The sequence below is a fragment of the Pseudophryne corroboree genome, chromosome 9 (assembly GCF_028390025.1).
Source record: "Pseudophryne corroboree isolate aPseCor3 chromosome 9, aPseCor3.hap2, whole genome shotgun sequence".
Lineage (NCBI taxonomy): Eukaryota > Metazoa > Chordata > Amphibia > Anura > Myobatrachidae > Pseudophryne > Pseudophryne corroboree.
The window spans coordinates 381,388,505-381,401,786 of record NC_086452.1 but is presented as its reverse complement, the minus strand read 5'-3'; positions in this window follow the sequence as shown (position 1 = coordinate 381,401,786).

The following is a 13,282-nucleotide window of genomic DNA, read 5'->3' as shown; positions in this document are numbered from 1 at the left end:
CACGTGGCTCGGTCCACTTCTCCAAGTAGAATCCATGGGGTACCTGAAAATAAAATTATACTCACACAATCCAGTGTAGATCGGTCCTCTTCTGAGCTTGTAATCCACGTACTTGGCAAAAAAAAAAAACGAAAAACCCGAACCATGCACTGAAAGGGGTCACATGTTTACACATGGGACCCCTTTCCCCGACTGCCGAGACCCCCCGTGACTCCTGTCACAGAGGGTCCCTTCAGCCAATCAGGGAGCACCACGTCGTGGCACTCTCCTGATTGGCTGTGCGCTCCTGAGCTGTCAGTCAGGCTGCGCATGGCAGAGATACAATGTAGCGCATAGGCGCTCCATTGTATCCAATGGTGGGAACTTTGCGGTCAGCGGTGAGGTTACTTGCGGTCAACCGCTGACCGCAAAGTTCCCACCATAGGTGTGCATGTATGTAATAAAGTTTTACTTTCAAGGTGTGTGAGTTCTGTTTTTATTTGGGTATTTTTTTGTAGTAATACTACAGGTACCAGCGGGCCCATTTTTCCACCGCATGCTGGTACTTGTGGTTCTCCAAGTACCAGCTTGCAGGGGAGGCTTGCTGGGATTTGTAGTACTGCTACAAAAAACAATATTCTTATTTTTACACATGGCTATCAGCCCCCCATCCGCAGCCCTTGGATGGGGGGACAGCCTCGGGCTTCACCCCTGGCCCTTGGGTGGCTGGAGGGGGGGACCCCTTGATTTAAGGGGTCCCCACTCCTCCAGGGTACCCCGGCCAGGGGTGACTAGTTAGTGATTTAATGCCAGGGCCGCATGGACCGATATAAAAGTGTCCCCCGGCTGTGGCATTATCTCTCTGACTAGTGGAGCCCGGTGCTGGTTCAAAAAATACGGGGGACCACTACGTTTTTTGTCCCCCGTATTTTTTGCACCAGGACCGGACGCAGAGCCCGGTGCTGGTTGTTTAAATATGGGGGAACCCCAGTCATTTTCCCCCCCATATTTTTACAACCAGGACCGGCTCAAAGAGCACGAGGCTGGTTTTGCTTAGGAGGGGGGACCCCACGCATTTTTTTTTTCATTTTTTTTACTCTTTAAGCGCTTTTTTAAGGTACACAATGAAGCCCTGCACGGATCTCACAGATCCGGCCGAGATTCATTGTGTTAATGTCGGCAGTGTTTTACTAATCACTTACGTAAAACACTGCCCGACATTACGAATGACATCGACATCGGAAAAAACGAAAATGCAGAATACGACAGAATAGTAAATGAGGCGTAAAAAAAAAAAAAAGTTGCAAATTCACACATTCGATGTCATTCGTGTTTGAACTTTAACCTCATTCTGAAAAATACGAATTTTAGTAAATATACCCCTGGGGCAGGGGTTCCCAAACTGTGTGCCCTGGCTCCCTGAGGTGCCTCGGGACACTTGCAGAGGTGCCCTGGGTTGGTGGTCCATGACCAATTCAAATTATTCATGGTCAATATAATAGGTAAAACCAGTGCTGGTGGCTGCCAGTCATAAAATATGTGGCCAAACAGAAGCAAATCCTGTCCCTCACCACACAACTGACCCTAAGGATGACATTATAAACGCGATCTACTTAATGTAATATTTCTTTCTAAATTTCTCAATACGAAATTTTTGGCCTAGGGGTGCCGTGAAAAAAATTCTGATATTCTAGGGTGCCGTGATTCAAAAAAGTTTGGAAACCACTGCCCTAGGGGGTATATTTACTAAAATTCGTAATTTTCAGAATGAGGTTAAAGTTCAAACACGAATGACATCGAATGTGTGAAATTGCAACTTTTTGAATTTATTATGACTAATTTACTATGCTGTCGTATTCTGCATTTTCGTGTTTTCCGATGTCGATGTCATTCGTATTTTTTGGCAGTGTTTTACGGGAGTGAATAGTAAAACACTGCCGACATTAACACAATGAATCTCGGCCGGATCTGTGAGATCCATGCAGGACTTCATTGTGCACCTTTCGTTAACAAAATAAAGTGTTAAAAATCCCCCCAAAAAATGCGTGGGGTCCCCCCTCCTAAGCAAAACCAGCCTCGGGCTCTTATGAGCCGGTCCTGGTTGTCAAAATATGGGGAAAAAAATGACAGGGGTTCCCCCATATTTCATAAACCAGCACCGGGCTCTGCGCCTGGTCCTGGTGCAAAAAATACGGGGGACAAAAAGCGTAGGGGTCCCCCATTTTATTTGAACCAGCACCGGGCTCCACTAGCCAGGTACATAATGCCACAGCCGGGGGACACTTTTATTGTGGTCCCGGCGGCCCTGGCATTACATCCCCAACTAGTCACCCCTGGCCGGGGTACCCTGGAGGAGTGGGAACCCCTTAAATCAAGGGGTCCCCCCCTCCAGCCACCCAAGGACCAGGGGTGAAGGCCGAGGCTGTCCCCCCATCCAAGGGCGGCGGATGGGGGGCTGATAGCCAAGTGTAAAAAATCAGAATATTGTTTTTAGTAGCAATACTACAAGTCCCAGCAAGCCTCCCCCGCAAGCTGGTACTTGGAGAACTAGAAGTACCAGCATGCGGTGGAAAACCGGGCCCGCTGGTACCTGTAGTACTACTACTATAAAAATACCCAACAAAAAACAGGACACACACACCGTGACAATAAAAGTTTATTACATACATGCACACCTCCATACATACATACATACATACTTGCCTATGTTCACACGACTCTCGGTCCTCTTCTCCATGTAGAATCCTCGGGGTACCTGTGAAAAAAATATACTCACATAATCCAATATATCTTCTGTTCTTTGTATAATCCACGTACTTGGCAAAAAAAAAAAATGGAAACCCGACCACGCACTGAAAGGGGTCCCATGTTTACACATGGGACCCCTTTCCCCGACTGCTAGGACCTCCCGTGACTCCTGTCAAAGAGGGTCCCTTCAGCCAATCAGGGAGCGCCACGTCGTGGCACTCTCCTGATTGGCTGTGCGCTCCTGTAGTGTCAGTGAGGCTGCAAACGGCAGAGATACAATGTTGCGCCTATGCGCTCCATTGTATCCAATGGTGGGAACTTTGCGGTCAGCGGTTGACCGAAAGTAACCTCACCGCTGACCGCAAAGTTCCCACCATTGGATACAATTGGAGCGCATAGGCGCTACATTGTATCTCTGCCGTGTGCAGCCTCACTGACACTACAGGAGCGCACAGCCAATCAGGAGAGTGCCACTACGTGGCGCTCCCTAATTGGCTGAAGGGACCCTCTTTGACAGGAGTCACGGGGGGTTCTGGCAGTCGGGGAAAGGGGTCCCATGTGTAAACATGGGACCCCTTTCAGTGCGTGGTCGGGTTTCCGTTTTTTTTTTTTTTTTGCCAAGTATGTGGATTATACAAAGAACAGAAGATACACTGGATTATGTGAGTATAATTTTTTTCACAGGTACCCCGAGGACTCTACATGGAGAAGAGGACCGAGCCTCGTGTGAACATAGGTAAGTATGTATGTATGGAGGTGTGCATGTATGTAATAAACTTTTACTGTCACGGTGTGTGTGTCCTGTTTTTTGTTGGGTATTTTTTTAGTAGTAGTACTACAGGTACCAGCGGGCCCGGTTTTCCACCGCATGCTGGTACTTGTGGTTCTCCAAGTACCAGCTTGCGGGGGAGGCTTGCTGGGACTTTGTAGTACTGCTACTAAAAACAATATTCTGATTTTTTACACTTGGCTATCAGCCCCCCATCCGCCGCCCTTGGATGGTGGGGACAGCCTCGGGCTTCACCCCTGGCCCTTGGGTGGCTGGAGGGGTGGACCCCTTGATTTAAGGGGTTCCCATCCTCCAGGGTACCCCGGCCAGGGGTGACTAGTTGGGGATGTAATGCCAGGGCCGCCGGGACCACAATAAAAGTGTCACCCGGCTGTGGCATTATGTACCTGGCTAGCGGAGCTCGGTGCTGGTTCCAAAAATACGGGGGACCCTATGCTTTTTTGTCCCCCGTATTTTTTGCACCAGGACCAGGCGCAGAGCCCGGTGCTGGTTGATGAAATATGGGGGAAGCCCTGTCATTTTTTTCCCATATTTTGACAACCAGGACCGGCTCAAAGAGCCCGAGGCTGGTTATGCTTAGGAGGGGGGACCCCACGCATTTTTTTTTCTAACATTTAACACTTTCCCACCCCTTACCAATGATTAACAAGCACGGATCTCACGGATCCGTGCATGCCTATCAGAACACGGTAAAAAAAAGCAGGTCTATTTGAAAACTGCTTTTTTTTACGATTTGTATTTATTCACGGCAGTGTTTGGCTATTGCCGGCAGTGTTTGTGAAATACAAATTTTAGTAAATTACCGAGTTCTAACAAATAACAGGCGTATTTGACCGATGGTGTATTCATTCGTATTTTTTTTCTTTGCCTTAAAAAAAATACGAATGCCCTCATCACTGCCGAGATTTGTGTTTAGTAAATTCCCGAGATGACACTTTGAAGAAAAAACACCATCTCGGTCAAAATCGGGAGCTTAGTAAATATACCCCTAGGAGTCTACTATTTTAGGTGACTTAAAGGCAGGTAAGCAATGTAACAAAGCAATGAGGAAGGCTAGTCAGATGATAGGGAGAGGAATCAGCAGCAGATAGAAAGAAGTATAGGTCATAGGTATTACCTCATCTAGAATATTGTGTTCAATGCTGGAGGTCATATCTTCAGAAGGATATTAATACATTAGAGACTGTACAAAGAAGGGCAATTAAAATGGTGCATGGCCTACATCACAAAACTTTTACCGGAAAGAGTAAAAAAATCTCAATATATATTATAGTTTGGAGCAGAGAAGGGAAAGAGGGGACATAATAGAAACTTTTAAATATATCAAGGTTTTTTTTAAACAAGGTTCAGGAGGGAAACATTCTTCAATTAAAGAGAACACAAGGACATGCACTGAAACTGGAGGGAGGTAGGTTCAGGGGAAATTTTAAGAAAAATTACTTCACAGAAAGAGTAGTGGACAAGTGGAATAGCCTCACAGCAGAGGTGGTAGAGGCTAAGTCACTAGAGTAATTTAAAAATGCATGGGATAGACATAAGGATATCCTTACAAAGAAATAAGGATCAAATAGGGTTTGAGGTAACAATATGGTTAAAAAGGGGCAGACTAGATGGGCCAAGTGGTTCTTATCTGTGGTCAAAGTCTATGTTTCTATGTTTCCTTCCTCTTTTGTAATGTGATTAGAATAATGTATAGTCTTAAACAGATAATTACAGTATCACACTGACAGTATAATTCACGGGCCTTAGTATAAGATGAAAGGCAGATAAGAGTAATTTGCAAATCAGCAAATAAAAGTCCAAGTGTCTGTAAAATGAGCTGCCTCAATATCTGCAGGCAGGAATAATTTCCCAGTGCCAAGACTGACCTCCGAAGTCTCTCCAGGAGACTCTGATCTGCTTTTTATCTGTATCACAATGCCTTACATTACACTGTAAGTGTGATACTACAAATATCTTTATGCAGCTATATTTTTTTCTTATCAAGGTGCTCCTGTGTCCTTCTACTGATACGTGCATCTTAGAGTAGTTCCAGTAGCTTGATTTGGATAACTTTGGATCTTAACTAGTATCTGTTGAGAATGAGATTTATACTTATCTCACCACATTTTCTTATCTGCTATTTATTAGTTTTTCTTGTTATTCATTTACCAATATTGCTCTCCAACTGTATATTGCTCTTTACTGTTCAATCATAAGTTGGTATTAATAGTAAAAAATATCTGAAAAATAGTGAGTCCTGGGGGTATATTTACTAAGCTCCCGATTTTGACCGAGATGGTGTTTTTTCTTCAAAGTGTCATCTCGGGAATTTACTAAACTCAAATCCCGGCAGTGATGAGGGCATTCGTATTTTTTTTACGGCTGAGTAGTAAAAATACGAATGAATACACCATCGGTCAAATGCGGCTGTTTAGGTATAGAACTCGGTCATTTACTATGCATTCGTATTTTAATTCTCTACCGTGAAAATGCATGTGCGGCCGTGAAAAAATGCAAATCGTAAACAAAGCCTAAAAATAAGTAGACCTGCTTTTGAAAACCGTGTTTACATGTGTTTTTCTAATTCTACATTACTCACACCTGAATTTTTGGACCTTTAAAAGGGACCCAAGCACATTTGTAACATCTCTCACTCTGAAATGGCTGCTACCGTGTGTAGTACTGATGTATTGTTTGCTGGGGGATACCTGAGACTGCTCCATGAGGCAACAATAAACCAAGGCCAGGAAACTGAACATGGTCAGCAGGTTGTACAGGTTCCGCGTAGGCTGGCCAGGCCTGTTTTTTTTAGGGGTCGTTTAAACTTGAACAAATTGCCCGATGACCAGGTTATACAGATGGTCCAGCTAAATAGATAAAACATTTTCCGTCTGTATGACCTTGTCAAACTGAACCTACACCCTGAGACAGCACGCTCTCGCTCTGTCTCAGGCCTGCACAAACTCCTGGCTGTGTTGCACTTTATGGCTACTGGCAGCTTCCAGCCTGTGACTAGCGATGTAATTAGTATCTCACAGGCCACCTTTTATAAATATTTAATTCAGGTGAGTTAAAACATACATACACATCTATGTCTAAGTGGTGCTTCTGTTATGTAATATAGCACAGTATTGTTTTGATTACAGGTCATGACACTCACCTTAAATTTTGTACTGTCCACTCAGGTTTTGGATGTCTTGGATGCCCACATAGTAACATAGTAACATAGTAACATAGTATCTGAGGTTGAAAAAAGACAATTGTCCATCGAGTTCAACCTATTTGTGGTCTCCGACTCCTATGCATGGTGATTTGACTAAAATTTCTGACTGATGCTGCTGTCAGCCATTGCATTTTATCCCTATTTATAGTAACTATAATGCATGACTATGCACCATACCCCTGGATATCCTTATCCATTAGGAATTTATCTAACCCATTCTTAAAGGTGTTGACAGATTCCGCCATTACAACTCCCTCGGGCAGGGAATTCCAAACACGTATTGTCCTTACCGTGAAAAAGCCTTTACGACGTATTGTGCGGAATCTCCTCTCCTCTATCCTGAGCGAGTGTCCACGAGTCCTCTGTGTTGATCTAACCAAAAACAGGTCCCGCGCAAGCTCTGTGTATTGTCCCCTTATATATTTGTAGATGTTGATCATATCCCCTCTTAGTCTCCGCTTTTCCAATGTAAACATGCCTAGTCTTTCAAGCCTTTCCTTGTATTCCATCGTCTCTGTGAGAGGGTGCGGCTGCGGTGTGTGTGGTGGTGCCTGCTGCCGTGCAGGTGTAGACTCGGTACTCACCAGGCGCCGCTCTCTCTCACCTTCAGGTACCGGAACCCTCGACGGACCTGGAAATCTTCAGTCGGATCCGGACACAGCGATTCCCTCTCGGAGCTGACCGACGACCGAGCTGAGGGGAGAATGGTTTACATTAAAGGGGGTATCGACCCTTCTTCAACTGGAACAGGGGATACCCCAGGGGTGACCGCGACCTTCACCGGTTGGGTGAATGGTCATCACCGGCACAAAGCCTCAGCCACCCAGATTTCACACACTCGCGCTTTCGCACGTAGTGTGATGAAAAGGATTCTCACGTCCGTGAGCAATCCCGACTCCGGCGCTCGGGGACAGACAAGGGACAAACGTACACGGATGCTACTCACCGTCACAAGTCTTGCACTCCGATCTTCTCCACTTACAGGTCCCTGTAAGGAGACAAAGAGAAACAGCCGTGCAGGGCCTAACTCTAACCTAGTGTGCGTCCGCTACACTAGCTACATAAACAGAGCCCTCAAACTAGCTCGTGTGGGTGGTGCGACACAACTATGCACAACTTAAACAACACATACACTTTGCCCTGCACGGTAACAACATACATCACACTATCGGAATTACAACATAAAACGGTGCTGTCCCTTTTTAATCCCTACCTGCCGTTGGGAGGGGGTGGGCACCGCACGGCCTACCCACCTCCTGTGCCTTCCCTTGTACGGGCCTCAGGCCTGACTGCCTAAATACCTCCGGGTGGCCCGAGCCTAGTGCCCAGTGCCACCTTTATTCACCTTGGGGGGGGTACTTACTCGCTGGGCCTAGCGCCCCCTGACTGCGCTCAGGCCGGAGGCCTGACTTCGCCCACGGGCCTAGCGCCCGCCTAACTTGCTGCACGTTGGGTGACCTGGGCCTTGTGCCCAGGGTCACCTTGATACTCCCTAATTGGCCAAAATACACTAGGGCCTAATGCCCTCTATTGCCCACAGGCCTATTGCCTGATTTGCCCCTCGGGCCTAATGCCCGCCTAACTGGTGCCGCAGGGGTAGGGTGGCTTGGGCCTAATGCCCAAACCACCTAATCAAATATTGGCCCCCAAACTCCTAGCTGCGCCACAGGCCTAGTGCCTGAATTGTGCCCTCGGGCCTAACGCCCGTCCCTGGTGGTCGAGGGAGGAAGAGGGGAGGGGGTGAAGGTTGCCTCACCGAGGCCTCACCTGATCCGCGGGGTCTCCGGCACTCTCTTCTGCCGCTGACCCGTCCTGGCCAGCGGCGCCGCCGTCTCTCCTCCGCGTCCAGCCGCCGCTGGACATCTTCCTCCTGCAGGCCGACGTCTTCCGGCCTCTTCAGCGGCCACCGGAGCTCTTCTCCCCACGGCCGCCGTCTTCTTCGTCCACGCCGTCTTGGCTCCCCGTCCGGCTCTTCTTCTCTCCTCCGCGCGGCGTCTTCTTTCTTCTTCGCCCGCCCGTCTTCCTTGCCGCTCTTCGGCGCGGCCTTTTCTTCAGGCTCCCACCCGGCGTCTGACGTCAGACGCCGGGGGCGGGGCCTATGACGCGGCGAGCGCCGATTGGCTCGCCGCGTCCGTCTCTGATTGGCTGCCGCTCCGGGAGCCGCGATTGGCTCCCGGAGGGCGCCAGCATTTAAACTACCCCGCAGCCTCCGGTCCGGTGCAGGGAAGAGGGTAATCCCTGCACCGGACACCCGCTGCTCCTGCCCACGGACAAACGCTGGGGGCAGACCAACTGCCCCAGCGCTGCCCCGCACACACTTCCGCAGGGGACACAGATCCCCTGCGTGCTGCTGAAGGGATGTGTCTCGGGGGACCGGACACATCTCCACAGTCTCCATGCCCTTAATTAGTTTGGTCGCCCTCCTCTGTACCTTTTCTAGCTCCAGGATATCCTTTTTGTAGTACGGTGCCCAGAATTGTACACAGTATTCAAGGTGTGGTCTCACTAGTGATTTATATAACGGGAGTATAATACTCTCGTCCCTAGCATCAATACCCCGTTTTATGCATGCTAATATCTTATTAGCCTTCTTTGCTGCAGTCCTACTTTGGGTACTACTGCTTAGTTTGCTATCTATGAGGACACCTAAGTCCTTTTCCAGTACAGAATCCCCTAATTTTACCCCATTTAGTAGGTAGGTGTAATTTTTGTTCTTGTTACCACAGTGCATTACCTTACACTTGTCTGTGTTGAAGCGCATTCTCCATTTGGCTGCCCATGCTTCTAATTTAACTAAGTCGTTCTGAAGAGACTCGGCATCCTCCTCTGTATTTATAGCCTTACACAATTTGGTATCATCTGCAAAAATTGACACCATGCTCTCTAGACCTTCTGTTAGTTCATTAATGAAAATATTGAACAATAGCGGTCCTAATACTGAGCCTTGCGGCACACCACTTAGCACTTCAGTCCAAGTTGAAAAAGATCCATTAACCACAACGCGCTGCTCCCTATTATCTAACCAGTTTTTGACCCAAGTGCATATTGTGCTTCCTAGCCCTGATTCTTGTAGCTTGTAGATAAGTCTCATGTGTGGTACAGTATCGAACGCTTTGGCAAAGTCTAAAAAGATGACATCCACGTCTTTACCCTGATCTAGGTTTGCGCTTACTGTTTCATAAAAGCCAAGTAAGTTGGTTTGACAGTATCTGTCCTTCATAAACCCATGTTGATTCCTTTTAATGATCTTATTGACTTCAAGGAACTTCTGAATACTATCTCTTAGAATACCTTCCAATACTTTCCCCACTATAGATGTAAGACTAACTGGTCTATAATTACCTGGTTCAGCTTTACTTCCCTTTTTGAATATAGGCACTACTTCCGCTATACGCCAGTATTTGGGAACCATACCTGATATAACTGAATCCTTAAAGATCAAAGATAGCGGTTTTGCCAGTTCAGAGTGAAGCTCCATTAGAACCCATGGGTGAATACTATCGGGCCCTGGTGATTTATTAATCTTTAAATGTTTTAATCGGTCACAGACTACTTCCTCGCTTAAATAAGTACCTATCAGTGGGATATTCTCATTATTGAATATAATAGATGCCTCTCTCTGCTTCCCTACCCAGGAGTCGCAGTGGCATGCAGTCAGGGTAGCTTTCTCTGAGCTTGCTGGCATGCCCAATGTGGTGGGTGCCATAGATTGCACACACGTTGAGCTGAGACCACCTAGGGGCAGGCAATATATTTATACCAATAGACATCTGGGCCAATCCAGTAATGTGCAGGTGGTTAGTGTGGCAAATTAAACAAAACACATATTCCGTGTGAAAAATGTATTACCTTGAACACAGGCATTTTTTGTGTAACAAATCAAAAAACATTATTTCTAACAAACTCTTTGCTGCAGGCGTCATTATTTTATTTTTTTGTGTGTGCTGGGTGCAGAGGATTGCCCTGGTTCGGTGGTGCGGGTTCTGCTGGAGCGTCTAACTGGGGAGGTAACTGGGGTCTGGCTTGGTGTAGTTGTTCCCGAGCTAGAGCTTAGTTGGTGTGATGCAAACACATTAAGGCTTTGGCTGAGGTTATTTAGGCTTGCAGTGAGTTGGCTATTAGCGGCAGTGTTGCTTGCAATAATTCTGGACAGGTTCTCGTTAATAATTTGGTTGTGTTGAATCAGTTGAATGAGGGCTTGTTGCTGCCGCTGTTGCTCATCCATGATGCGTTGCAGATTGGCTTGCATTTGGGTGTTGTCTGATCTCATCTGCTCCATTGAATTGGCAATTCTGCCCACCTGAACTATCAGTCTGCCTGAGTTCCGACTGAGTCGCGGCAGATGATGGGGCAGACTGGCAAGGTATTGGGTGTGGGTGTTCAGGCACGCATAGTGTTGCGCCTGTTGTGTGGCCCAACTGCTCCAAAACTCGGGGGCCATTTGTTGCTGGGGTGGTGTTGGGCTCAATTGGGGGCTGTGGGATGTTTGAGGTGGTTGGGGTATGTCCTGCGGCTTGTCTGGGTAGGATCTATGGCTTGCAGGTGTAGTGTGTAGGTATCCTGCTGGTCACTTTCCTGCTGGGCATCCTCGGCCATGATGGGTGGTTCTGTATGGGGTTGAAGACAGCCATTATTTAGTCATTATTTGGCATTGGTCTAATTATAGCTTTACGTCAACATGCATTACTTCTTAATATTCATGTTGGTATTGATAAATAGATTGTTGGCTAAACTTCACAATTTAGCTGACCTTTTTGTATAAATATGTTGCTTTTAACGTTCACTACTCAGTTGAAAAATGTTTAAGGGAATTGTTGGTCATAATTAATGTTCGAACACGAAGAACTCTAACAAATACAAATTACTACATTTACATATTGTGTATGAAGCTTCCTTTTGAAGAACACACACAATACAATAAATGTGTTAAGCCATACACTCATACATTGTTCAAGGCAGTCAGTGGTCTGGCCCAAACTTAAACAAATATAGTGGTTAAAAATGTAAACATTAACAATGGTGGAAAAAGTCTTAAGGTGTCCTATGTTTCGAACTGGTGATGTTGGGCATGCAAAACAATTGGATGAGACTTAACATTTATGTAGCTGTTTCTAGCAAACATTAAAAATAAAAATATTTGTTGCTATGCCCAACATCACCTCTGAAAATTATGCACACAAAAAAAAAAAAACATGTGCTTGCTGTTGATGATTATTACAAGGATGAATGTTTATTTGTGACACATTTTTTTTGCTGTGCACAAACAGTGGGGCAGATGAATTAACCTGGAGAAGACATAAGGAAGTGATAAACCAGTGATAAACACAGCTCCAATATGTAAATTAACAGTTAGGATCTGATTGGCTGCTGCATTTATCACCTTGCACATATCACTGGTTTATCACTTCCTTATGTCTTCTCCAGGTTAATTCATCTACCCCACTGTTTTTTAACTTCTTTACAAGTAATTGTTATGTTTACTCACCAGACAGCTGAGGGGATTGAGGATCCTCGCTTTGTTGGCTGGCCAAAATGGCTTGTGGTGGCAGGGCCGACACTATGGAGATGCGCCGTTGGGGTGGTGAGGATGCTGCTGGTGATTCAGCCTCAAGACGGCGTCTTGGTTGTCCTCCTATGTTGAGGATCCGAGCCCTGTGATGGGCGCCTTAGTGGAGGGGGGGTTTGCTGAAGAAGAACCTATGTGATAAGATAAACATTAACATTCTGCTTTTCTCTGTGTTTTCAGAATATGTGTTTACACTAAATTTTTACCTGCATCGCCAGCATCTGCATCTCTTGGCAGTGTGGGATGTGGCCTGGCTGTGCTGCTTCTCTTTCGTACTGTAAAAATATGAAGAATGTACTAATGAACATACTATTATGTTTATCTGTTTATGCAAATTCCTTATTGTGATGTAAACATATGTGGAACCTGCGAGAAGTAAACTCAACTATGCTTATGCTTTTCTGCCTGACTTCATTGGGTGTGTATAGTTGAATTAAGAAACAATTTCACCAACGAATCCATACACAAAGGTGCATAATGCACAATATTATACTACTTAAAAGCCAAACTTGGGGGAAAATTTACTAAGATGGGAGTTCTATTTGAGATGGGATGTTGCCCATAGCAACCAATCAGATTCCAGATATTATCTTCTAGAAGGTGCTAGATATATTCAAGTAGAATCTGATTGGTTGCTATGGGCAACATCCCATCTTAAACAGAACTCCCATCTTAGTAAATTTACCCCTTGGTAGCTTGACACAACCAGAATATAGCACGATATGTTACTAAATTTTGCTGCTAACAACAAACCACTACCCACAAATATCTACAACAAATTGTAAGCATCAAAAATAAAAAACCTTGAAAAATCATATCAACCACACAAAAGAAAACCCAGATCAACACACAATAACCATAAGTCCATTGACAATTTAAAAAAAAAAAAACTTTACACAAAACACATGAATCACACTTCATTAAAATACACCTACAACAATTTACTTTTGAATTAAAACACCAGAAAAAGGCAAAGACAACCTGCTAAATTGAC